We start from the raw sequence: 25,500 nt of genomic DNA, 5'->3' as shown, positions 1-25,500 counted from the left end.
CAAAAGTGAATCCAAATATTAAAATGCAAAGAAGCGTCACCTCTAAGAATATTGAATCCTTCTCACTAACAATCCCCCAGCCGTTTCCTCCACAATGCAAGCAGCTTAGACAATATTTCAAAATGCCGTATACGAATAGGAAATTGAAAAGGAATTAACTCGTGCCACATTGTGGATCCTCTTGAAATCCATAGAACTCCTTGCTGTTGGATTAAGCCTCTAGCAATAATTGCCCATGGTTGCGAAGAGTGTAGTCTTAGAAAGATTATGGATCTATACTGGAGAGGGTGATCATTAGTTAGTTAGAGGGCCATGGACAAGGGGCTCTTGGACAGGCATGCTTCCGGAGAAAGCACTCCACACTGAGAGCCATCATCGAGGAGGCGAAGTCGAGACGCCAGAAGGTCTACAATTGCCTCGTGTACTTTCGGAAGGCTTTTGACACAGTCCCTCGCTCTCGCGTGATCAGGCGACTACAGGAGTTGCATCTCCCAGAGGATATGATCTGGGGAGTGATGAGTCTATACGAGTCCGTTAGAGGGTGAGTCCGCATTCTTGGGGGGCTATCAGATTGGGTTGAGAGCACCATAGGGGTGAAGTAGGGTTGCTTCCTCTCATCGACTCTCTTGGGGCTATACATTGATGAGATCACATCCTTTGTTGATCGCCTAGGAGGAGAGACCTCCCTATTGGCTGATGGTACAGATACTACTACATGTAGATGACATAGTCCTCATTTCGTCCTCAGCTGAGGGTTTGCAGAAACACTTGGAGGCCTTGGAGATGTTCTGCAAAGAGATGGACATGGCAGTCAACCTTGGGAAAACCAAGGTTATGATGGTACAGATACTACTATATGCAGATGACATAGTCCTCATTTCATCCTCAGTCAAGGGTTTGCAGGAACACTTGGAGGCCTTGGAGATGTTCTGTAGAGAGATGGGTGTGACAGTCAACCTTGGGAAAATCAAGGTTATGATCTTGAACACATCCCAAGTAGTGTTTCATCAACATTGACGTCGACGTAGTTTCACTTACCGTGGGGAGTCAGTGGAGATAGTGCAGTACTATTCACGGGACTAGGCTTCACAATGACCCATGTTGCCAAAGCGCGACTCATACGAGGGAAGGGTGCCCTGGCCTGATTAGAGAGACAATGCTTCCAGGCGCATTTCCACGATCCACCGACGAAGGGTTGGCTTTTTGACACTCTCGTGAGATCCACTGCCATGTATGCAGCACCCTTTCAGCTACTACTGACTGGAAGGGATTTGAGAGGCTACAGGTGATCATGGGATCCATGATGATTCAGAGTAAGCCTTAAGTTCCCCATCAGATCATACATGCATGGTTCGCCATGACACTCTCCAGGTGGATGCCCTCTTCCAGACCGTGACGTTTCTCCACAGAGTTTGGGCCCTACCTCAGTGGAGATTACCGAGATTGGCACTGGAGTCATCTAAACGCATGGCAGAGAGAGGCTTTGATACAGCATGGTATGCACGAGTGTCCACATGGTTTGATAGCCACTGTATCGAGATGGATAGGCTCTCCCCTTGGATGCACCATCGGAGCTCCTTCCACATGATGAGATTAACCGTATCATACGGTTAGACCTTCTTCAGCTTTACACATCTCGGGCTTGGGGGGGGGGATCAAGAGTTCCCCACTAAGACCGAATTCTATCATGACTACTTTCTGAGTCGGAGCATGGTCTCATCATCAGGCCCCAGTACCTTGAGAATAGTGTAGGCCATTCTATGGGCTATCCATAGGGCGTGAAGGATTTCATCATTCGAGTCCTGACGAAGACAGTTGTGGAAGCGTTCCTGTTTCTTGCGTGGGTAATAATTGGCCTGACGGGGGTGCACCGATGAAGCTTTGGAGAAGTGTTCACAGGCTTTGAGGGAGCGCACGGGCTCTGAGTGTAATTTGTGACGGACAACGTAAGCTCTTTTGTGTGCCCAGCGCGTTGTGATGCAAAAGTTCCTGCAATTGGAACTCTTCCAGGAGAAGCGATAGTAGGAGACATGAACGTAAATTTAGTTGGGCCAGTATTCCGCCACGCTCCCCGTGTGGTGACGATGCCTTCAAGCGTAGCGATGCCTTCACGCGCAGGTTCGTGTTTGACGGAGGTTCTTACGCGATGCGAAACGCCCGATGTTGATCAGCAGCCAAGGTCTAGAACCTTAGGCTGATGTGGCAGTCAGCGTGACGTGGCAGGCAAGGCACCAGCTGACGTGGCACACGTGGCAGAGGCAAACTTGCCAGGTCAGCAGACACGTGGCACACAGGTGACGTGGCGTCCGCACGTGCGAGCTGACGTGGCAGCCAGGTGGCATGCTTGTGCAGTAGATGACGTGGCATTGGCACGTGGCAGATAGGCAGCTGCTGATGTGGCAGCCAGCTGGACTGCTGAGATGGCAAACCAATGGTTAGACTAACCCTGGTACAGTTCATTCCTGGTTGGTTGATCCGTGGTTAGTGAAAATGTGGTTAAGTTAACTACAGCTAGTTAACTCTGGTTAGTTGAACCAGTACCCAGTTAGTTCAACATTGGTCCAGTTAATCTGGCCTAACCAGACCAGTTTGGTTGGTGTAACCAGTCCAGTTAGTCTAGTTGCAGACTAACCAGACCAGAGCCAGTTAGTAGAGTAACCAGTCAGTTACTTCATCTGGTTACTGTTTCCCACACACAGAAAAAAAAAGAAAAGAAAAAAAGGACAGTTGCAGAGACTGTTTCCGCTAGCAGATTTCACCTGCCTGTCAGACTTTTACTGTCAGAAAAGCAGCAGAAAAGCAGAGAAAACAGAGATTTGCAGAAAAAGAGTATGCATGCCTTTGAGCAGTGAAAAGAGGGAAAAACAGATGCTTTTTGAAGTCATTTGCAGCAGCCAGAAAAGGGGCAATATAGTTGTTGATGCTTTGGCAACTGTGTGGGTATACGCCTTGAATTGACAGCCAGTACTGGCATAGATTGTGAATGCAAGACACCTCTTGTTGAGGTAAATTTTCTCTCTGAAAAGCGAAGGCAGCGTGCATCAGTTGCATACACAGTGTGTGTGCGAGAAATTTGCAGATCTCAGACGAGTTGTAAGAAGATGGCTCAATCACCTATCCAATGGGATTCACAAGATAGGGATGCGCATCCAAATCAGAGAAGTGTGCAACAAACTCAGCAAGAATTTGAGCAGATGGTAGGCACTCGTATACAAGAGATGGAAAATCTTAGAAAGGATCCAAGGGCTCAGCATTTGTTTCAAACAGAAGCTATGCCTAATGCAGTATATGACGTGCCAATGCTAGAGGCACACTCTCGTGTACAGCCAGAGAAAGAGAGATCTCATAGGGGACGGTCTCATAGCAGGAAGAGATCAAGGCATCATCACCGATCTCCTAGTCCATCACCGTTTACCTCGAGTTCGACTTCTGTATCTTCTTCTTCTTTATCAGATAAACCATCTAAGAAAAGAAGGAAACACAAGAAGTCTAGGAAGAGAAAGTCTTCCAGAGAGACTAAGGAATTCAAAGAGGGAGGTAAATCTGTCAAGTTTATGACCTACAATGGACAGTATGATCATACAGACAAAGCATTGCAGTTCATCAGGCAATTTGATGCTGCATTCGGTACAGAAAAGTTTTCAGAATCCTCCAAGTTAAGAATGGTCAGTTTGCACTTGACAGCGACAGCTAGTGCATGGTGGAGTGCACAGGCCACAGATGGGTCAGCCCCAAGAAAGTGGAAGGACTTCAAGAAAGCCTTCTACTAGCAGTTTATGCCTAAACAGTTTAGAGACCATGTTCTTCAAGATTGGGACAGTTTGCATATGGATGCAGGAGATACAGTGGATGTGTACAACCAAAAGTTTTGGGATGCTTATTTGCAGGTTGCACCTTTCAAAAAGATCTCCAAAGGAACCCAAATGAGAAAGTATAGAGCTGGTCTCACTCCAAGAATCCAGACAGTAGTGAATGCTTTGGGGGCAAAGAACATTCAAGACCTTATGCATTCAGCTTCAGTAGCTAGTCTTGTGCCGTTACAAGATCCATCCACGGTACTATCCTTGCATGTTTGATCCAGGAGCTACTGATAATTTCATATCAGAGGACCTAGCCTTGAGGCTGGGAATAAAGACAGAGGAATTGGGCAGGGCTTTGGATGCCGATCAGATGTTCTGTGGGAATCCTGTGCCAGTCACTCCCTTGATAGGGAAGCTCCATCTTCATGTTCAGAGTTATGTAGATCAGGAAGACTTCTTCATTTCTCCACTGAAACATCATGATGTAGTCTTGGGAATGCCTTGGTTTCATCGCAAGGCAGTGAAGTTTACTCTTCCTAAAAGAGTGCTGGAGTTTGTGCATAGGGGGAAAAATCAGCGTTTAGTTGCCAGGAATAAAGGGGAGACTATCCCCATTGTATGTGATGTTACATGTGGTAAAGCAATAAAGTCTGCAATTTCCGCGTACATGGTTTTTGTAAAAGAAAAAGATAATGATATGCATGCTGAAATGAATGATGCAGACAAAGATAAGTTTCAGTTTCTTATAAACTTTAAAGATTGCTTTTCCGATGCTTTGCCAGGGGAGTTACCCCCAGAGAGACCAGAAGATCATAAGATAGAATTAATGCCTAGTAGTGAACCACCAAATAGACCCCCTTATAGAGTCAGTGCGACTCAGAGAGAGGAGATTATGGCTCAGGTACAAGACTCGCTGTCCAAAGGGTTGATTCAGCCCAGCTCGTCTCCTTTTTGTTCCCCTGTACTGCTAGTACAGAAGAAAGATGGTTCATTCTGTATGTGTGTTGATTACCGCGCACTGAACAAAATGACCATCAAGAATAGATTCCCTATTCCGCGCATTGATGATGTGCTGGATCAGTTAAATGGAGCTTCAGTTTTCAGCAGGATAGAGAGTGGCTATGACCAAGTGAGGAGACAGCCTCAGGATGTGCACAAGACAGCATTCCGCACTACATTCGGGTTGTATGAATACTTAGTGATGCCTTTTGGGTTGACAAATGCTCCAGCCACATTCAATAGAATGATGGATCGCATCTTCCGAAAGTACAGGCATTTCACGGGTACTTTCTTTGATGATATCTTAGTCTTTTCAAAGACAGAGGAAGAGCACAGGGAACATCTTGCCATAGTGTTTCAAGAGCTGAGAAATCATCAGCTCTATGTAAACAGCAAGAAAAGTGAATTCTTCTTGGAAGAAATCCATTATCTGGGGCATATAATATCCAAGAATGGGATACAGATGGATCCAGCAAAGATCCGTGCCATTCAGGAATGGCCAGAGCTGAAAACTGTGCATGAAGTTCGAAGTTTCCTAGGCCTGTGTTCTTACTACAGAAGGTTTATCAGGCATTTTGCTGATATCGCAGCTCCATTACATGACCTTACTAAGAAAAATGCAGCCTTCACATGGGGGGAATATCACAGAAGAAAGCATTCAATACACTCAAGGAGAAGTTGACTACAGAGCCTATTCTTGTAGTCCCGGATCTTTATCAACCTTTTGATGTTGATTGCGATGCTTGTGGAGAGTGTGTTAGAGCTGCATTACATCATAATGGACATGTAGTAGCCTACGAGAGCCGAAGATTGCGTGATGCAGAAAGATATCTTGGAATCTATGAGATAGAGTTATTGGCTGTAATTCATGCCATCCATACATGGAAGCACTATCTTTTGGGTGTAGATTTTACTGTTAAAACAGATCACCAAAGTCTAAGATACTTTTTGACTCAGACCAAGCTTTTCGAGAAGCATATGAAATGGGCAAACATGCTGTCAATGTATCATTTTCAGATTGTCCATACCCCAGGAATTCGGAACAGAGTGGCAGATGCCTTGTCCCGAAGACCCCAGGTCAATAATGTGACTATTGCTTATCATCAGGACCTAGAAGGCATGAGGGAACAATATGCTAGTGATGCAGATTTTGGTGAAATTCTACAGCAAATGCAAGAGGGGCAATCCACCAGTCACTATTCCCTGAAAGATGGGTATCTAATGAAAGATGATTGCCTATGCATCACCCAGGAGATGAGGAAAAAGATTTTGGAGGAATGCCATGCACCTCCCTATGCTGGACACAGAGGAATTACAGCAACAACTCTAGCACTAGAGAGGTATTTCTTTTGGCTAGGGATGCGGAAAGATATACATCAGTTTGTTACTGAATGCCTTACGTGTCAGAAAGTGAAGTATGACAGACGGAAGGCACCTGGCCTACTTATGCCTCTTCCCGTGCCTCAGGCACCATGGGAAAGTATTACAATGGACTTTATTTTTGATTTGCCAAGATCAAAGTCAGGGAATGATGGGATTTGGACTATCATTGATAGATTCAGCAAGCAAGCTCATTTCATTCCGGTTCGCAAAACCATAAAGGCAGATCATATGGCTAAGCTTTTCATGGCACAGATCTTTAAGCATCATGGTATGCCTAAGTCCATTGTTAGTGATCGAGATTCTAGAATGACCGGTCTATTCTGGAGAGCTTTATTTGATAACATGGGGACGAATATGAATTTTTCTTATTCTTTCCATCCCCAGACAGATGGTCAAAGTGAAGTAGCAAATTCTACAGCATTAGATATGCTGAAATGCTACGTAGGTGACCAAGGTTCAGACTGGGAAAAGTACCTACCATTGGTAGAGTTTGCTTACAATAATACAGTGCACAGCTCTACAAGGAAAGCCTCCTTTGAGGTCATATATGGGAAGGTGATTTTGCCACCTATATTGAGAACCAAAGATGAAATATTTGCAGTTGATCAGTTTGTGAGAGACCTCCAAATAGCTTACAGCCAAGTCCGGACAGCAATCGAAAGGTCTAAGGAGAAACATAAAAGAGCTGCAGATAAGCATAGGAGACAATTAGATCTCAAGGAAGGGGATTGGGTACTTTTGAAGTTTGAAAAAGCTAGGCTCTGCAAGTTTAAAGGCAAATAGAAAGTGTATGCAAAGTTATCTCCCAGATACTATGGCCCTTTCAGGGTTACAGAAAGAATAAATGAGGTTGCATACAGGTTAGCATTGCCAGAGCATAGGAGGATTCACAATGCATTCCATGTGAGTCTTCTAAAGAAATTCCAGGGGCCAGAGCCTACAGAACCAGTATCAGAGGATCCACAAGAAGTGGATGAGCTGGAGGAGGTCCTTCAGCCAGAGCAAATTGTGTACCATATTGTACGAAAAGGCCCTTAGGGCAAGGAGTTTTACAGGTATCTTGTAAAATTCAAGAATTATACGGCCTTAGATGCCAAGTGGATGGACGAAGACATGTTATCCGATCATCCACATCTTTTGGATGTTTACAAGGAAGCTTTTCAGTTGAGGTCAACTGAATAGAAGCCGAGGGGATGTCACCACAATGTAAATATCCTAAGTCAAAGTACAGTTGACCATTTATTTGATCATAATTAAAGAGTTTTATATGTGTTAATTATGGTCAAAGAGTTCTTTTAATGGTCAAAGAATTGACTACGGTCAAAGATACTTGACTCTAGTCAAGTAAACTTGACCTCGGTTGGGGAGACTTGGTTTATTACCAAGAGGGTTAACTGCGGTTAACCAGAGAACCACAGAGCTGACTACGGTCAGAGAGTGTTGACTTCGGTCAACGAGACTTGGCATGCGCCAAGAGGGTTAACCACGGTTAACCAAGATGTGCCAACTTCGGTTGGAGAGACTTGACTATAATTAAGGCGCCTCGACCCTTGGTCAAAGCTCCTTAATTATAATCAAGAGTGTTGACTACGATCAACCAGAGAATAAATATATATTTTTATATTTGTTAGGTGTGCACATGTATTCAGTGGGGACACCCACCGTGACTAGAATTAGTCCACCGTGTGTTATTTGCATGCAAAGCGCTAACAATTAATGGGTGCCATGGTGGTGCGCCTTAATTAATTGTTGCAGGTACTAGGAAGAGTTATTTTCCTAAGCGCTACGGGAGCCTAACAAGCATCTAGGAGGCTGTTCGTGTGACCAAGTGCTTTGAAGACTCCAGAATGGCCCTTAGTGGCATGTAATAAGACTTAGTCTAGATTTTAGACAAGTGGCATGTTGCGAATTTGAAATGAGCTTGAAGCTCTTGTAAGGATTCACGTTTTGGATTTTTGGGATGTATCAGACAGCTCTACGCTGAACTCTTGTAACAGATTCTCTTTAATAAAATACCTTCGGGGGGGTCCAGCCCAACATGTTGTCCTGGGCCCTAGTGTCTCTATTGAGAGAGGGAGAGAGGGAGAGCAAATGAGAGTGTCTCTGCTGTCTTTTACGAGAGCTAGTATTGCACTCCTGAGCCCTCATTCCTGCTGGTCTTGCTGGTTTCTACACACCCGTGAGCATTTGAGGCCTCTCCAAGCACGGAGCACTTGCTACGGAGGTACATTTCTGCTGCATTTTGAAGCATATTTTGCAACTCACACGTGCGAATTTTTGCTGCTGTGCGGAATCCATACAACAGTACGGACCATTTAGTGCTACTGCGTCTCACACATGTGATTGTGATTTTGTACAGCCGTACAGACTGTACGGACCAACTACACATGCATATACTCCATTTCAGAAGCCGTATAGCTTGCTGTGCAACATTTAAGGCTTGTACGATTTTGTATGGCCAGTTTTTGTCCACGCGTGTGGTCCATACAACAGTTTTGAGTGTTGTACGGGCACCTTTGCTGTTGTACAGATCTGTTCGAAGGATTTTGGGGCTTTCTCATGAAGCGTGCCGTTGTTTGAAGCAATTTGGAGCTTGGTGCTGCAATCCGGAGACCTGACTAGCAGCAAGGATGATTTGTTTGGGATGCTTGGGGTTGATGACAAGCTTGATGGCACCTATTATCCCATGTGGTCATACATGATGGGACATGTTTTAGTTGCCAAGAATTTATGGCATATTGTTTCAGGTTCTGAGGCCAGGCCTACACCTAATGCCAGTTCTGGTGTTGCACCTACTACCTCTGGTCGTGATGCCAAAGCACTTGCCTTGATTGCTCTTTCAGTGAAATGGGTTATTATCTCTCATATCCGGTCTTGCCTTGATTGCTCTTTCAGTGAAATGGGTTATTATCTCTCATATCCGGTCTTGCAAGACAGCTAAGCAAGCATGGGATCAGCTTGCATCTTTGTATAAGGTGCGGAATGAGGCGAGGGTTACCTATCTCTGCAAGCAGTTGAAAGACTTGAAGCTTGAAGAGGGTGGTAACATGGATGCCTATCTCACTAATAAGGATTTGAGAGAGCAGTTGGCCAACATTGATGAGATTATGTATGATTCTCAGCTTGTTTCTAATACCCTTTATGGGTTGCCTGATTCATATCAACGCTTTGGTACTACATTGCGGTTGGTTGTAGGTGGCAATGCCGACCATTACTCATTTGACCAACTGCTTGCTCTTCTTCTTCGGGAGGAGCAAAGTCGTGCAAATCACAATGCTTCTATGGCTAGTGATCAAGCCTTTGTTGCCCAACATAAAATCAAAGGCAAAGGCAAGGTTTCAGCTGGTAAACCCTCTCCCTCACATGCTGGTCATTCTCATGGTGCCTCTTCTTTGGGGGATAACAAAAAGAAGAAGAGATGTAACTATTGCAGGAAACCTGGGCATGATATTTCTGAATGCAGGAAGCGGACTGCATCTGAAAAGAAGAAGAAAGAGTCTGGTCTTGCAATATCTGGTTCTTCTAGTGCAAAAGATCGACCTGAGTCTGCTAATTTTGCACAAGACCAACATTGGGCTTTCTTGGCTAAATGTCAATATAATCCTGATGTCCATGATGCTTGCATGGCATTTTCAGATGTTCATGATGCCTGGTTTTTTGATAGTGGTGCTAGCAAGCACATCACTTTCTTCTGTAAGTTATTCAGCTCATTAGAGCATACATCTAAGGAGGGCAGTGTCACATGTGCCAATAATGCATCATATACCGTGAAAGGTATTGGGCAAGTTGTTCTTGCTTTTGTCTCTAGTGGTGTTGTCACTCTAGAGAATGTGCTTTATATTCCAGGCATTTGCAAGAACCTCATCTCTATTTCAGCTATAGCTACATGTGGCTTTCAGGTTTTTTTTAATGGTGTTAGGTGTGCATTGTATGATGCTACACATGCCTTCACCATGGTGTTGACTGGCACATTGACTAGAGGTCTTTATTGACTTGATGCTTATGACAGATGTTTGGATGATGATGTTGCACTTGCAGATGTACATGCCTTTGCTCTTGATGCTACCATGGCAGATACCCATTTGTGGCATGAGGGGTTTGGACACCTCAACTTTGGGGCTTTGGTGAAGTTATATAAGGACGGTATGGTTGTTGATCTTCCCAAAATGCATATGCCTTTGAAGCATGTTTGTGAACCATGCTTGCTTGGTAAGATGCACCGGGCTGCATTTCCCAAGGATCGGAGAGTTGGGGCTTCACGCAGATGTTTGTGGACCCATGAGGGTTGCAACTCTTGGAGGCTTCTATTATTTTGTCACTTTTATTGATGACTTTACCAGCTACACTTGGATTTTCGCCTTGAAATCCAAATTTGAAGTTTCTTCATGCTTCAAGCACTTTATTGCCTTGCCTGAGAATGAGAGTGGGTTGCACATTGCTCACCTTAATACAGATAGGGGGGGTGAATACATGTCAAAGGAGTTTGCTGTTTTTTTGGCTTCATGTGGCATACATCATTGATGCACGGGGCCTTATACTCCTCAACAGAATCCCGTGGCTGAGCGGAAGAATAGGTTAGTGATGGAGATGGCCAGGTGCATGTTGAAAGGCAAACATTTTCCTAACAAGTTGTGATTGGATGCCGTCATGTGTGCTAATTACACCTTGAACAGAGGTCCCACAAAGGCATTGCAGACTATCACAGCTTATGAGGCTTGGACGGGTTGTAAGCCTCGCATTTCTCACATGGGGACTTTCGGATGCTTGGCCTATGCTCATGTGCCTTCACAGACACGCACTAAGTTGGATGATAAAGCTGTCAAGTGCATTTTTATTGGGTATAGCTCAGAGAGCAAGGGCTATAAGCTCTATCAGCCCCGCACGGGCAAGTGTTTTGTCAGTCGGGATGTTGTGTTTGATGAATCTTCCACTATGCCTTTGCTGGACTGTTAAAAACAACATGTTGTTGATGCCCCATATATTTTTGATAGCTTGATGCCCTTGTTTACCTCTGATGCTCAGGATCATGTTCCATCTGAGGTTGTACCTCCTCCATTTGTTGGTCATTTGCAGCCACATGTGCAGCCTAATATGCCTCTCATTGATTAGGACCATTTGCACAGGGCTCTTGGCCAAGAAAGAACTGAAATTCAGGAGCCCAAAAGGTACCCTGTTGGCTCCTTGACACATCAAAAGATAGCAAACAAGATACTCCTCTACCAGCCCGTACTAGAGCAGCTGTCCGGAAAGAGCATGCTAGTTTTGTTGCTTATGCTTTGGTTGCTACAGCATGCAATGAAGAGCCCTTATGTAATCAAGATGACCTGATCTACAGTATGCTGTCTCACAAATGAGCAGATATATGCACAGCCCATCTACACACCCGTGAAGCCTTCAAATATATAAAGGGCACTCAGCATTTAGTCCTTTATGGGACTGATACTTCACTTGTCATACATGGATTCACTGATAGTGATTGGGCTGGTTGTTCGGACACTCGTGTGTCACATGGTTGCAACTCTGTTATGCTTGGTACTTCATGTGTTTCTTGGTTCAGCAAGAAGCAAAGTACGGTCGCTACTTCTAGCTGTGAAGCTGAGTACAGAGCAGCTTTTACAGCTACAATGGAGTGCGTTTGGCTTCAGAAGCTACTTGCAAATCTGTATGCATGTGAAGCTGCTCCTACCGTCATCTTCATTGATAGCAGAGTGCTTTGGCTGTTGCACGGAATCGTGTTTTCTATGCTCGCACAAAGCATATTTGAGGTTCACTATCACTATGTCAGAGAGCGATTTTTAGAATTATTGATAAATTCTAGGCAGTGACCGATGTAAAGTCAATAAGTGGGTTAGGGGCACTTTTCCCTCATTTAGAGGTTTTTCCCCCTAACCACAGTTAGTTCACTAACTACGGTTAGTGAAGGATAAGATTTGTCACTTAGACAAAACCTTATCCCCCTTTGTATTGTTTTACTTCATTCTATTGCATATTCAACGGTCAGCTCTCTCTCTCTTGCTTTCTACTCTCTCTCCTATTTCCATCATTTGGTATCAGAGCAACCCATCCTCTTGGCCCAGCTCCTTGCTCCAAGCTCCCAGCTCCCAGCCCGTACATCGGTGCAGCAGCCGTCCGTACAATAGTATGGATTTTGTACTTGCTCATGACGCCATCAGCTCGTCCGTACACCTGTAGTTGCCCGTACCGCGTGGAGGCATCCGTACAGTGCCGTACTGCTTGGCATTCCCGCTCGTACAGAGCACAGCTAGCCATTTCCGAGCGTACATTCTGTACATCCATACTGTGCATGTCCGTACAGCCACACGTGCAGTGCTGTCGGTACAGGCCATACTGCACGTGCGACCTGTACTTGCCTCGAAATCTGTGACTCACATTTGTACCTCTAGGCATTTTCGTACAGTCTGTACACAATGTACGGGCTGTTTGTTCAGAAATTTGCGCTGCTGCCTGTACATCCAGCAGCAAACTCAAGGTGCAGATAATCTTTTGTAGGCACATTGCATTTTTTTTGGGACGAAAATTTGGGGCTTCTGTGCATTCTTGGACAAGTATTGCAGGCAGATTGCAAATTTCTCAAGAATTTGGGGCTTTTGGACTTGCATTGCAATTTTTGCAACATTTGGGGCTTTCAGTCAATTTGCCCTCTTCTGGTTGCAATTTCTGGCAAGAAATTGGGGCTTTTGCAATTGGATTGCAATTTTGCAGTGACATGTGCATTTTGAGCCATTGTTTGGCTGTGGATTCAAGCAGGTGCATTTTGAGATTGTGGGTGTGCTCATTTGCACACATTGGCAGTAGAATTTGGTTCTTTTTCAGATAAATTGCAAATTGGGGCTTTCAGACAATTTGCCCCTTTTTGAGTTACAATTTCTTGCAAAAATTTGGGGCTTTTTGCTTTACACTGCAATTTCTTGCATTTTTGGGGCTTTCAGGCAATTTGTCCTCTTTTGGATGCAATTTCCCTGAAGAAATTGGGGCTTTTGGCATTCTGATGCAATTTGGCAGTGTACAAGCATTTTGGGACTGTTGTAGGCAATTTTGGACTCACTTTGAGTGACATTGGAGAGCATTTGCAAGAGAATTGAAGTGCATTTTGAGCCTTTAATAGGCTGTGACAGTATTTGTCAGTGTGGGCAGAATTTTCTTTGCAGATTTTACTTGTCCATTTTACCTCCTAGGAAGGGATTTTACTTGGCCAGTTTGCTGTATTTTTTTAGATTATCTGGTGATATCTTGGTTGGTAGACATCTTTGGGATTATGTCAATGGAGATGAAGCAAGACCAGTTACAGCGGCTAGAGCTGTCACTCCTACAGCTAGAGGTAGGATTAGAGGTGCAAATGCAGCACAAGTAGTTGGAGCAGCCACTCCAGGAGCTCCCATAGCAAAGCAGAAAAGATGGGACTCTAGAGATGCACAAGCTCTTTCAGTAATTTCTCTTTCTGTCAAGAGGTTCATTATACCTCATATTCGGTCACACGAGTTGGTAGGACTTCTATTGTAGGAGGAGCAGACACGCAGAAATATGGCAACCTGGGCTGGCGAGCATGCCATGCTTTCCAAGTTCAAGCCCAAGGGTAAAGGGCAGCAAAGGCCACATGCCAATCAGCCCACAAATAAGCATAAAGCTGATTCAGGACAGCCCTCTTATAAGGCAAAGGGTGATACAAATAAGCGGAAAAAGAACGGCATCTGTCATTATTGCAAGAAGCGAGGTCATTATATTGGAGAATGCAAGAAGCGCATAGCCAAAGAGAAGAAAAGGGATTCTAGTATGGCTGTGTCAGATGCATCAGCTCCACATTCTCATGATGGGGGAGATGTTGCAGCGAACTTTGTGGAAGATCACTATGTCTTTCTGTCTTGCGCTTCAGATTTTTCTGTGGGTAGTTCAGATGCTACAGCCACTAATGATGATGACCCATATGCTTTCTTGACTTGCAATTATGATCCTTCAAAGGATGCATGCTCTCTTAGTGTCGATGAGACACTTCATACTTGGTATTTTGACAGTGGTGCTTCAAAGCGCATCACTTTCGAGAAGAGTTTGTTTGTATCTCTGTATCCTCCACCCACCAAAAAGAAGGTGACTTGTGCAAACAATTCTTCTTATTCAGTATGTGGAGTGGGAGACGTTATTCTCACATCCACTGATGGCACAGATTTCAGAATTTCAGATGTTCTCTATGTGCCAGGGATAAAGAAGAATTTGCTTTCAGTGTCCTCACTCTTTGTATCGAGGTCTTTTTCAGCTTGATCTATATGAAAAAAGATCCAATCTTGCATTATCAGTTAGCACTCCCACTGCTGCGATGCAGAATGCGGAGTTATGGCATGCCAGGTATGGGCACATGAGCTATGGCAGCTTACTGACACTTCAGAGGCATGATATGGTTGATGCATTGCCGCCTCCTCATGCATGTGAAGGTTGCATCCTTGGCAAGATGCATAGACTTCCATTCAAGAAGGATGGTGCAGTGAAAGCTACACGCAAATTACAGCTTATTCACAGTGATGTCTGCGGTCCCATGAGGACACCTACTTTTGGGAGTCATCTCTATTTTGTTACATTCATAGATGACTTCACCAACTATACTTGCTTCTATGGTCTCAAGGCAAAATCAGAAGTGTTTATGCATTTCAAACACTTTGTGGCTATGGTTGAGAATGAGACATGACTCAAGGTGTAGACACTTCGCACAGATCGAGGGGGAGTAGATGTCTCATGAATTCGAGACATTTTTGAAGGAGAAAGGCATCACGCATCAGCTTATAGTGAGGCTTACACCTCAACAGAATGGCAAAGCTGAGCGGAAGAATCGCACTGCCATGGAGATGGATAGATGCATGCTCACAAGTAAGAAGTTGCCTCAGAGGTTTTGGCTTAAAGGCCTCGTGTGCCAACTATATTTTGAATCGGGCTCCTACAAAGGCTTTGAAGACAATCACTCCCTATGAGGCATGGCATGGGAGAAAGCCTTCAGTGGACCATTTCAAAGTCTTTGGTTGTGTTGCATATGCCCACGTGCCTGTGGAGTTTAGACACAAGTTGTCAGATAAGGCACTCAAATGCATTTCTGTGGGATTAGTTCACCAAGCAAAGGCTATCGTCTTTACAACCCTGCTACACGCAAGATTTTTGTTAGTAGAGATGTTATTTTCTCTGAAAATTCAGCACATACACATGCTGAATTTCAGATTCCAGCTTCTTCAGATGATGTGTTTGAGTGGATGCTTCCTATCGCATTTGGTTCCCCTGCTGAAACTCAGAATTTACAGCAACCTCCTCCAGATCCACATGCCCTGATTCAGCCACCGGTTGATTTAGTACCACCTAAGGGTGTGGAAGAAGTTGGCAGGCAAGAGATTCAAGAGATACACGCAGCCAAAACAGTCCCGAATTGGTTGCTTCAGACTCTCAGGGAGAGTAGGCTTGAGGCTCCATTGCCTGGCAGGACTCGTAGTCCTGTAAGGCATGCAAGGGGGGCTCTTTTAGTTGAGACAGCTTATGCAGGGACTCTTCTTGATGAAGAGGAGCCTGACTCTTTTGAAGAAGCAAAGGATAATGTGCATTGGATGCAAGCCATGCACAATGAGTTGCAGTCCATAGAGAAAAATCAGACTTGGGATGTGGATTTGCCACCAGGTAAGCATGCCATCGGTACAAGATGGGTTTTCAAGGTCAAACGGAACCCCGATGGGTCCATTGACAGGTACAAAGCAAGGCTGGTTGCCAAAGGATATGCTCAACAAAAGGGCATTGATTATGAGGAGACATTTGCTCCTACATCCAGGATGACAACCATAAGAACTGGTATTGGTATGGTTGCACATTTGGATTGGAAAGTCCATCAGTTGGACATAAAAACAGCATTTTAAATGGAGACTTGTTGGAAGAGGTTTATGTGAAACCACCTCCAGGTTTTGCGGTATCAAATGATGCACGTAAGGTATGCAAGCTGAATAAAGCTTTATATAGGCTGAAACAGGATCCCCATGCTTGGTATGCAAAGATAGATGCCTTTCTGTCCAGCAAGGGTTTCAGCAATAGGCCAACTGGAAGCACCCTCTACATCAAGAAGGATGGGGGGGGGAATCTTGGTCATCATTCTTTATGTAGATGACCTATTGCTCACAGGGCCAAATGGTAATAAAATTGCAGATTTCAAGGCTGAATTGAGAGCCACTTTTGACATGTCAGATTTGGGCATGCTACATTATTATTTGGGATCCAATTCATTCAAGAGAGACGTGGTATCATTATGTCTCAATCCAAGTATGTTCAAAAACTCTTGGATAGATTCAGGATGCAAGATTGCAAGCCTATAGCTACTCCCATGGAGCCAGGGTTGAGGCTTACAATGTATGATGGATGAGAATCTGTAGATGCCACACTCTACAGTTAGGCGGTTGGATGCCTCATATATCTGTGCAATACATGGCCCGATCTTCAGTTTGCAGTATCTTAGGTGAGTAGGTATATGCACAACCCAAAGACAACACATTGGCAGGCTGCAAAATGCATCTTCCGTTACTTGCAAGGCACAAAGTCTTATGGCTTGATGTTTCCCAAGGGGGGTGACTTGCAGATGCATGCTTACAGTAATTCAGATTGGGCTGGAGACTATGATATTAGGTAGTCCACAAGTGGTAATTATTTCTTTTTGGGTAAAGCTTGCATTTCTTGGCCGAGCAAGAAGCAATCTACTGTGGCTACTTCCTTATGTGAAGTTGACTACAAGGCAGCTTTCACAGCGACAGTTGAATGTGTTTGGCTGCGTCGTGTGCTTGTTGATCTTCGTCTTTCATTGAGGGTCCTTCTCCGATTGTCACTGATAGTCAGAGTGCTATAGCAGTGGCAAAGAATCTAGTGTTTCATGGTCGCACGAAGCACATTAAGGTTCACTATCACTATGTCAGAGAGAAGTTACATGCAGGAGAGATCAGTATGATCTATGTGTCAACACATGACAATGTTGCAGACATCTTCACCAAAGCACTTCCACGTGAGAAGTTTGAGGCATTTTGCAATGCCTTGAACTTATCTCCTTTTGGTGATTGATCATCTCCTTGTACATGACATTGGCACTGCAGGGGGGTGTTAGAAATATTGATAAATTCTAGGCAGTGACCAATGTAAAGTCAATAAGTGGGTTAGGGGCACTTTTCCCTCATTTAGAGGTTTTTCCTCTAACCACAGTTAGTTCACTAACTACGGTTAGTGAAGGATAAGGTTTGTCACTTAGACAAAACCTTATCCCCCCTTTGTTTTGTTTTACTTCATTCTATTGCATAATCGACGTTCAGCTCTCTCTCTCTTGCTTCTTGCTCTCTCTCCTATTTCCATCACGATTATGAGGTGATATTCAGTTGTCTTATGTTCCCCCTCAAGACAACTTGGCTGATCTTTTTATGAAGGCTCTACCTCGACCTAAGTTTGAGGTTTTTCGGCAAGCTTTAACTTAGTATCTTTTGTAACTTGATTTGTTGTACTCTATACAATCATAGATTGCTATATCCCTACAAAACGAACATGTGTAACCATGACACTAGATATTCAGGTATCCTGAGCCATGTCTAAGATACTTCAGCCCATACCATGGAGTGGGGTTTGTAGGCCATTCTATGGGCTATCCATAGGTGCCACTTATTCCTTGGTATGTGCCTTATAGGCCTAGTTATAGTCAGTTAGGACCATTAGTACAATTAGTACATGTACCACCTAGGTCAGTTAGGACATCTGGTCGAGTTAGGGTAGTTAGCTCTAGGGTTTTGTTATGTTGGCTCTGTCTTGAGCCTCCACTCTCAGTTTTGCAGCAATCTATTACAACATCTCGTTTTTCTCCTCCCTCACCTCCATTTTTGAGCTTCCATTGCTCACCATGGCTAATAGATAGGAGAGTCTCACACGCCTTGTGGATTACTATCGGACAGATACGAGTTTCGTCCCTCCAGTTGTGGATTCAGGCTGGGAGAGCGTCGGCATACCTAGAGAGCGTTGGGTCTGTAGAATATGCACGATGGGGGAGGTCGAGACAGAGGAGCATTTTCTGTGTGTTTGTCTGGCCTACTATGATACCCGAGGGCGATACCACTGTCTCTTTCAAGAGGGGCTCGTCTTGGGACCACTCATACGGCTGATACATTTCTCGGACCAGGCTTGCATTGGGCTCTACTTGATTGAGATGCGGAGGCACAGAGACCCCCTTGTGCGGCAGGCCAGAGATAAGCTACAGTCGATGTCTCAGGACATCGAGCTAGACCGAGCACAAACGCACGTCATCGATTTTTACGCATTCGAGCCAATGCCAGATGAGATTGAGGGGGAGGAGCTCAAGGATACAAGAGCACTATGGATCACCAGTGAGACCCGTCACCACGATATGGTTGGGGAGACCACACACGACACGTGTGGCGACCAAAGCACACACAATTGAGGTTCGACGTATCTCAGCCCTCCTCAGAGAGGACCGCCAGAGACGAGACATTACTCTCGATGTAGCCCATCGGATACAGAGATCCAAGAGAGCGCGTCTGCGGCCACCGCGGGAGACAGCCTAACAGACACAGATACGTGAGCTCTTTGCATCACATCAGAGGGCCATCACGGAGTATAGAGCCTTCACATGTACTTGGAGCTCTGGCTCTGAGCACTTGATTGCTCTTTTTTCCTACTATATTTTGTACAAGTTGTATTAGTTTTTTGCATTCTTAGCCCTTAGCACTCAGCGCAAGGGCCTTAGTTAGCCCTTTGCTTCAGCCCACATCGGCTTGTATGGGTTACATATATCTTGTATGTTGTCTCATAGACCCGCAAGGTCTCCGAAAGACGTTAATACACAGCAGTGGTTAAAAAGGGAGCAGCATGCTTCACATTGAGGAGTAGTGAAGCCGTTGCTCCCTCTCTGCCCCGCCCCTTCCGCAGCCCCATCCCTCCCTTTGCCTCCCCATCACGATTGTACAGACCAGGATTGGGGTCCTAAACATGTACGCCCCATCATGCAGACCAGGATTGGGGTCCTAAACATGTATGCCCCATCATGCAGACAGCACCGTCCGGCTTTTTGGAGGAGGCTCTCAGAGTGTCTTCCGGATGTAGATTCTTGGATTGTTGGAGGGGACTTCAACAACTTGGAATTTGGGGAGAACAAGCAAGGCGGCGCCTCCTTCTTTGAGATGCCAGCAGCAAAGCGAAGCACCTGGAAGTAGTTCATTTTAATGATCAATGGCAGAGACCCTGCGGCGTGAGCCGAATTTCAATAGGATACTTGGCAGCCTCCTCTTCTCTTTCAGATAGAGGAGACATGATGGAATGCTTGAGAGGCTAGACCGCTTCTACGTTGGGGATTGGGCACTACACAGAGGCCGCTCTACTGGGATTCTGGCAAGTACCACGACGTCAGATCACTCTCCAGTACTTCACTTAGAGCAGCCCCGCAGGGGTCTCTCCCAAAAGGGGGTTCGCATTTCAAAAGACCTCCTGCAAGACGAGGAGATTTAGCAGGTCATGGCAGTGATTTGGCAGCAGTCAGAGATGGCACCGTGTGAGGGCTGGGCTTCGTGGGTGGCCGATGCGATCCAGAGGAGGAGTGAGGAGCTGCAGGCTTATGCCCTTAGGCGGAGGAGGGTTCTTTAGCAGCGCGAGCGGGCACTGAGGAGAGACCTCACCTCCATAGAGCGGCTCAGGGAGCAAGATTCAGGATCTCAGTGGCTTAGGGAGTGGTTTGAGAGCGCTCGCCTTGAGCTTTAGGACACGGAGATTCGATGGGCTGAGTTCTCCTATCACTCTTCTTGAGCCCGATGGGTACAACAGAGGGATAGGATGACGAAGCAATTTTTTCAGACCACTGGGTCGCGACCGGCAGGCACGCAGTTGCAGCGTCTCCGAGATCCGCAGGGCATTATGTACACTGATCCGCATGAGATTTTAGACCCGACCATAGGTTTTTACAGCCAGCTCTTTCGGAAAGAGAGGATGGCTGCAGTTGGTCTTGTGGCCCGGGAGGTAGTTTGGGATCACGTTCCGACGGTAGTCTCGCAGGATTTGTGCAGCAGTTTAGAGGAGCCTTTCACGGATGAGGAGCTTTGGGAAGCCCTCAAGTCTCTCCCGACCCAGAAGTGTCTTGGCAAGGATGGCTTGACTCCCGCCTTATTTCGGAACTTCTGGGAGATCATCTCCACCCCTTTTCGACTAGCTTGCCAGGAGATTTTTGACACGGGCTCCCTCCCTGAGTTTGTGAGCAAGGGGTGGATTTGTTTGATCCCAAAAGGGGGAGATAGGTCAGATATACGGCAATGGAGACCGATCACCTTGCTTGATACCACATACAAGATCCTCCCCAATGGCCTCATCTTACTGACATCATTCACGACACACAGACCGGGTTTGTCCAAGAGCGCAACATCCTATACAACATTTCACGTGCTGGAGGTAGTGGATTGGTCCAGGGAGGAGTCACAGCCGTTGGCCGTCCTCCTCTTGGATTTCAAGAAGGCCTACGACAGGGTAGAGTGGTCTTTTCTGGAGGGTACTATGCGGAGATTGGGTTTCTCAGATAGATGGGTCAGAGGAGTTTCTGCGCTTTATGCGGGGAATTCTAGCCAGATGCTGACACACGGGCGAGGCCTTTCCTCTTTCTCGTTCGGTCCGCCAGGGTTGCCCTCCCGTGGGACCCCAGGCTCTAGGGCGACTGTTGCGAGGTGTGCTCTTTTTTGCAAGGCTTGGCTTGCAGGAGTTTTTTACATTTTCACTCCGCGAGGGATTCGTTGGTTGTATAGACCCCCCACTGGCTGTTAGCCCCAGTACTAGAGATCCCCTAGGCAGTGAGCTGGGTTGCTCTGGAACAGGCCGGTTTTTCTTTCAGCCTTTTCCCGATTTTTTTCATACTCAGCACCTTCAGGGCTGATGTTCGGTATGAATTTTTCAAGCATTAATAGAAGGTTCTTTTCTTTGAAAAGAAAAGAAAAAAAAAAGGAAAAAAGGGAGCAGCAGCCCCTAAGAAGGAATTCATTCATGAGGCTTTGGAGGAAGAGAAAAGGAGAACCATCAAAGCTGTGAACGTGTTTGTAAGAGGCTTGACAGTAGGAGATACTCCAATGGCAGATGCCCAAGTTCTGTTCACTAAGATGGGCATCAATCTCACATGTGAGACAGCTTGGAGGGTAGGCAAGGTAGAGACACCCAGAAGACCTTTAGTGCCAAAACTTCGGACTGCCATGGATAGGTCTACCCTCATGAGTATGATAACAAATTTGAAAGGGACCATAGTGCCCAGAAAACGGCGTTTCTGGGCACTCAAAACGGTTCACCGTTTCCGTGCTGTTTCCAAAACCAGAAACGGCGTTTCAGAGGGAAAAAAAAGTTTTTTTATTTTATGCTTTTGCAGTGCCTCTAGAATTTATCCAAAGAAACGTATATATAGAGCAGCAATGTAAGAGCTTGTAGACACCAATGCTCAGCTATAGAAGCAAAAGTATCAGCACACACACACACGCCCGCCTCAACCACCGAGTAAGAAGTTAGAACCCCATCGGCGGATAGGGCAGTTTTTTCTCTCCCTCTCTAGCCTCTCCTCTTGCTCTCCTCTCATCCTACAACCCCCCTCTCAGCCTGCTGCCCCTGCTCCTTGCTCTCCTCAGCCCTTGCCCTCTCCTCTCCTCTCCTCTCCTCCTTGCTCTCCTCTACAACCTCTCCTTCTTGCTCTCCTCAGCCATTGCCATCTTCTTGCTCTCCTTAGCCCTTGCCCTCTCTCCTCTCCTCTCCTCCTTGCTCTCCTCTCCAACCTCTTCTTCTTGCTCTCCTCAGCGGTTGCCATCTTCTCCTTGCTCTCCTTAGCCCTTGCCCTCTTCTCTCCTCCTTGTTGTCCTCTCAAGCCTTGTTGTATGACATGTATTAATAATAATTACATGTATAATATATATTTTATTAACTAAAAACCGAAACTCCGTTTCCACCGTTTCTTCTGTTGCTTGAAACTCCGAAATGCCATTTCCCGCCCTTTTTTGTGCACTAGGGCAGGCATGATTTCTGAGATAGCACTCTACCCTAGACCACATTTTCACTTTGAGGGCTATCATTGAGGAGGCGAGGTCCAGACACCAGAAGGTCGACACATGCTTTGTAGACTTTCAGAAAGCTTTTGACACTGTCCCACGGTCTCGGATGATCAGGAGACTACATGAGCTACAAATTGCAGAGACACTGATATGGGAGGTGATCATCTTGTATGAGTCAGTCAAAGGAAGAGTTTGCATCCTAGGTGCTCTATCGGATTGGGTCGAGAGCACGATCGGAGTCAAGCAGGGCTGCCTCCTCTCACCGACCCTCTTTGGGCTCTACGTTGATGAGATCACTTCCTTCATGGACCTTATGGGAGGCGAAGGATCACTACTGGCTGATCTCATGATAGAGATATTGCTATACGCCAATGACATAGTCCTTATCTCATCCTCAGCAGAGGGGCTGCAAAGACACTTGGAGGCCCTAGAGGTGTTCTGCAGAGAGAGAGAGACCTGACAGTCAACCTTGGGAAGACCAAGGCTATGGTCTTAAACACCTTACATGTAGTGCTCTGTCGACGCAGCTTCACGAGCCAGTGGAGATAGTGCAGTCCTACACTTATCTAGGAGCAGTCTTCACAGGACCCCTTTTCACTATGACACATGCAGCCCATGCATGGCTCACACGGGGGCGAGGTGCTCTAGCCGGATTGGAGAGACAGTGCTTCTAGCCGCACTTTCAGGATCCATCGACGAAGTGTTGGCCCTTCGATATGCTAGTGCGGCTGGCTGCCATGTATGCAACACCCTTCTGGGGATGTGACCTACCGATAGCAGAGTGGAGGAGATTGGAGCGGCTACAGGGACTATGGAATCTAGGATGATTCGGAGCAAGCCCTCAGTCCTGCATGAGATAGTATAGGCAGAGTTCGCCATGACACCACTATAGACTGATGCCATCTTTCAAACAGTGACATTCATTCACAGAGTCTGGGACTTACCCCAGTGGAGACTATCGAGACCGGCTCTCGAGTCATCCAGACAACAAGGTGAGAGCAGGGCGGACACATGGTACGCATGCATATTGAGATGGATATGCTCCCTCCCTTTCAGTACAATGTTAATACACCCCCTGAGTCGATTCCACAAGATGAGATTAACCGTATCATACGGTTAGACCCCCTCCAACTCGATACATCTCAGGCTTGGGGGGGAGATCAGGAGCTCCCCACCAAGATCCAGTTCTACTATGACCATTTCCCGAGAGTCTCGGAGGGGGGATTCATTATCAGACCCCTATATCTCAAGGACAGGGGAGTCTCACGCATTGAGGATGGCCATTTAGCACATGCGGGTTTCATCCCATCAGCTGAGGATTGAGATAAGGAGAGCAACATGTATACCCAGAGAGCAGCGGATTTGCATGTTATGCACAGTAGGAGAGATTGAGACGAGAAGCATTTTCTCTGCGCGTGCCCAGTCTACTATGAGATCGGGGGGTGATATCAAGGTCTTTATCAGGATAGGAGTGGGTTCGGCCCACTATCGCGATTGATCCACTTCAATGACCAGGTGTGCATTGGGCTCTATCTAGTTGAGATGCGCCGCCACAAGGAGACCTTGCTACGATAGATTAGGGAGCAGCAGGAGGGGACCAGACCACAGGATAGTGAGGTTGAGCAGACACAACGGCATGTCACAGATTTCTATGCATTTGAGTCAGCTTCAGGACTGAGTGGGTGGAGGAGGAGGATCTAGCTGATATGCTGGCGGTATGGATTGCTGAGAGAGGATTGCAGAGGCTACTCGTGACACAGAGAGTGTCCAGAGCACACTTGATTGAGGTCCGACCTATCACAGCTTTCCTCAAAGGAGATCGACTGAGACGAGGGGTCACTTTGAACATAGCTCAGTGGGTTTAGAGATCGAGGAGACCATGCCCTCCTTCGCCACCACAGCGTGAGACGGCCAGACAGACGTAGATCCGAGACATCTTCGCCGCTCATAGACGAGCCACCACAATGTTGGGTTTCGGATTCTGAGTTCGAGTTCGAGTTCCAGCTCTCTTCTTCCTACTTCAGATAGCACATGTATGACATGACATGATATGATATGATACGACATGTTTTGTATTCGATTTTGCTTGAGCTATTGAGCTCTTTATTTCAGCTTAGTATAGTACTCAGCAAGGGCCAGCCCTTTGTGGCTTGTACGAGTTTTTTTCCCTTTCTGGTGTTTTTTGCACTTTGTCCCATAGGAGGCCCACGAGGCCTCCTGCGGACGTGAATATATCTTTCTCTCTCTCTCTCTCACCCCATCTTTTCCCTTTCTCTTTTTCTGAAAGGAGGGACCTAGATCTAGTTTGATTCCACCAATTTTGGAATTGGTGTTGGGAATACAATCCACATGTCTAGAGAGAACTAGTTACTTTGTTCGAGTCCTAGCCTTGGTAAGAGACATTTTGATAAGTTGGATAGACCGGAGGACATCCATCACTTTGTGGGAATCTCTGGTTAAGCACACTTAGGCATGAACAAACTCGGGTGGGTGACCTCCCGAGAAGAGGGAGCTGTGGATGTCAGCTTCAGCAGTGGTTGACACCATCAAGCTTTCAGCAGTAAGTTAGAGTAGCTTTGTAGAATTTTGGACTTAAGAACAACAAAATCTGAATTTGTTCGATTGGATATGTTGTAAACGTGCTTTTAGAGACAAAACCGTAAATAAAATCGCTCTAAATGCGATTTGTAAGTGGGGCCGGTTACTTTGCGGTAATCTTGATCTACAATGCGGTATTGTTTGTATCTATTTTTGAATTTTGCCGCATGGTGTGCAATGTACTGTGCGGTATTTCAGGATTACCGCACGGTATCTTTTAACTAGACACATTCTAGCCACCATAGTCTTCTCACTTTCTTCGCGATTCTAGTGCTCTCCAATCGAGCTTACTGGAGTCTCAAAAACAACAAAAAGGATTTCAAAGGCATTAACAAAGATTCAAATTGAATTTGTAAGTTTTATTCTATCCTTCCTAAAGTATCATGTGTCGATTGTGTAGCTCACTTTTGCTGGCTTGTATCAAACCACACAGATATAACTAGCCTTATTTTATTTTTTGTGGTTCGTAGACTATAGTGTTTGATTTTTGTTGTTGTTGATAGTTGCGTATTATTTTTAATTTAAAATTGTTTCATAGAAAGAGCAGGGTTTTTTAAATTAGTCAAAGGTGCTGGACTTTGATCTTTTAGTGTTTAAATTCATAGTATTAAAATGTATTTTAAATAATTATTGGCGAGAAGTGATCT

At 45.7% G+C, this 25,500-nt stretch overlaps 1 protein-coding gene across 2 annotated transcripts in view; it reads left to right on the top strand.

Moving 5' to 3' along the window:
* The window catches only part of LOC147890337 (YTH family protein), a 109,754-nt gene that overhangs the window by 80,908 nt on the left and 3,346 nt on the right, over nt 1-25,500 (top strand). The gene's annotated exons all lie outside the window — the stretch shown is intronic.

This window comes from Dipteris shenzhenensis, chromosome 19, assembly GCF_047967505.1.
Source record: "Dipteris shenzhenensis isolate YYH24624 ecotype China chromosome 19, Dip_SZ_1.0, whole genome shotgun sequence".
Classification (NCBI taxonomy): Eukaryota; Viridiplantae; Streptophyta; class Polypodiopsida; order Gleicheniales; family Dipteridaceae; genus Dipteris; species Dipteris shenzhenensis.
This window is presented reverse-complemented; position numbering and strand designations above follow the sequence as displayed.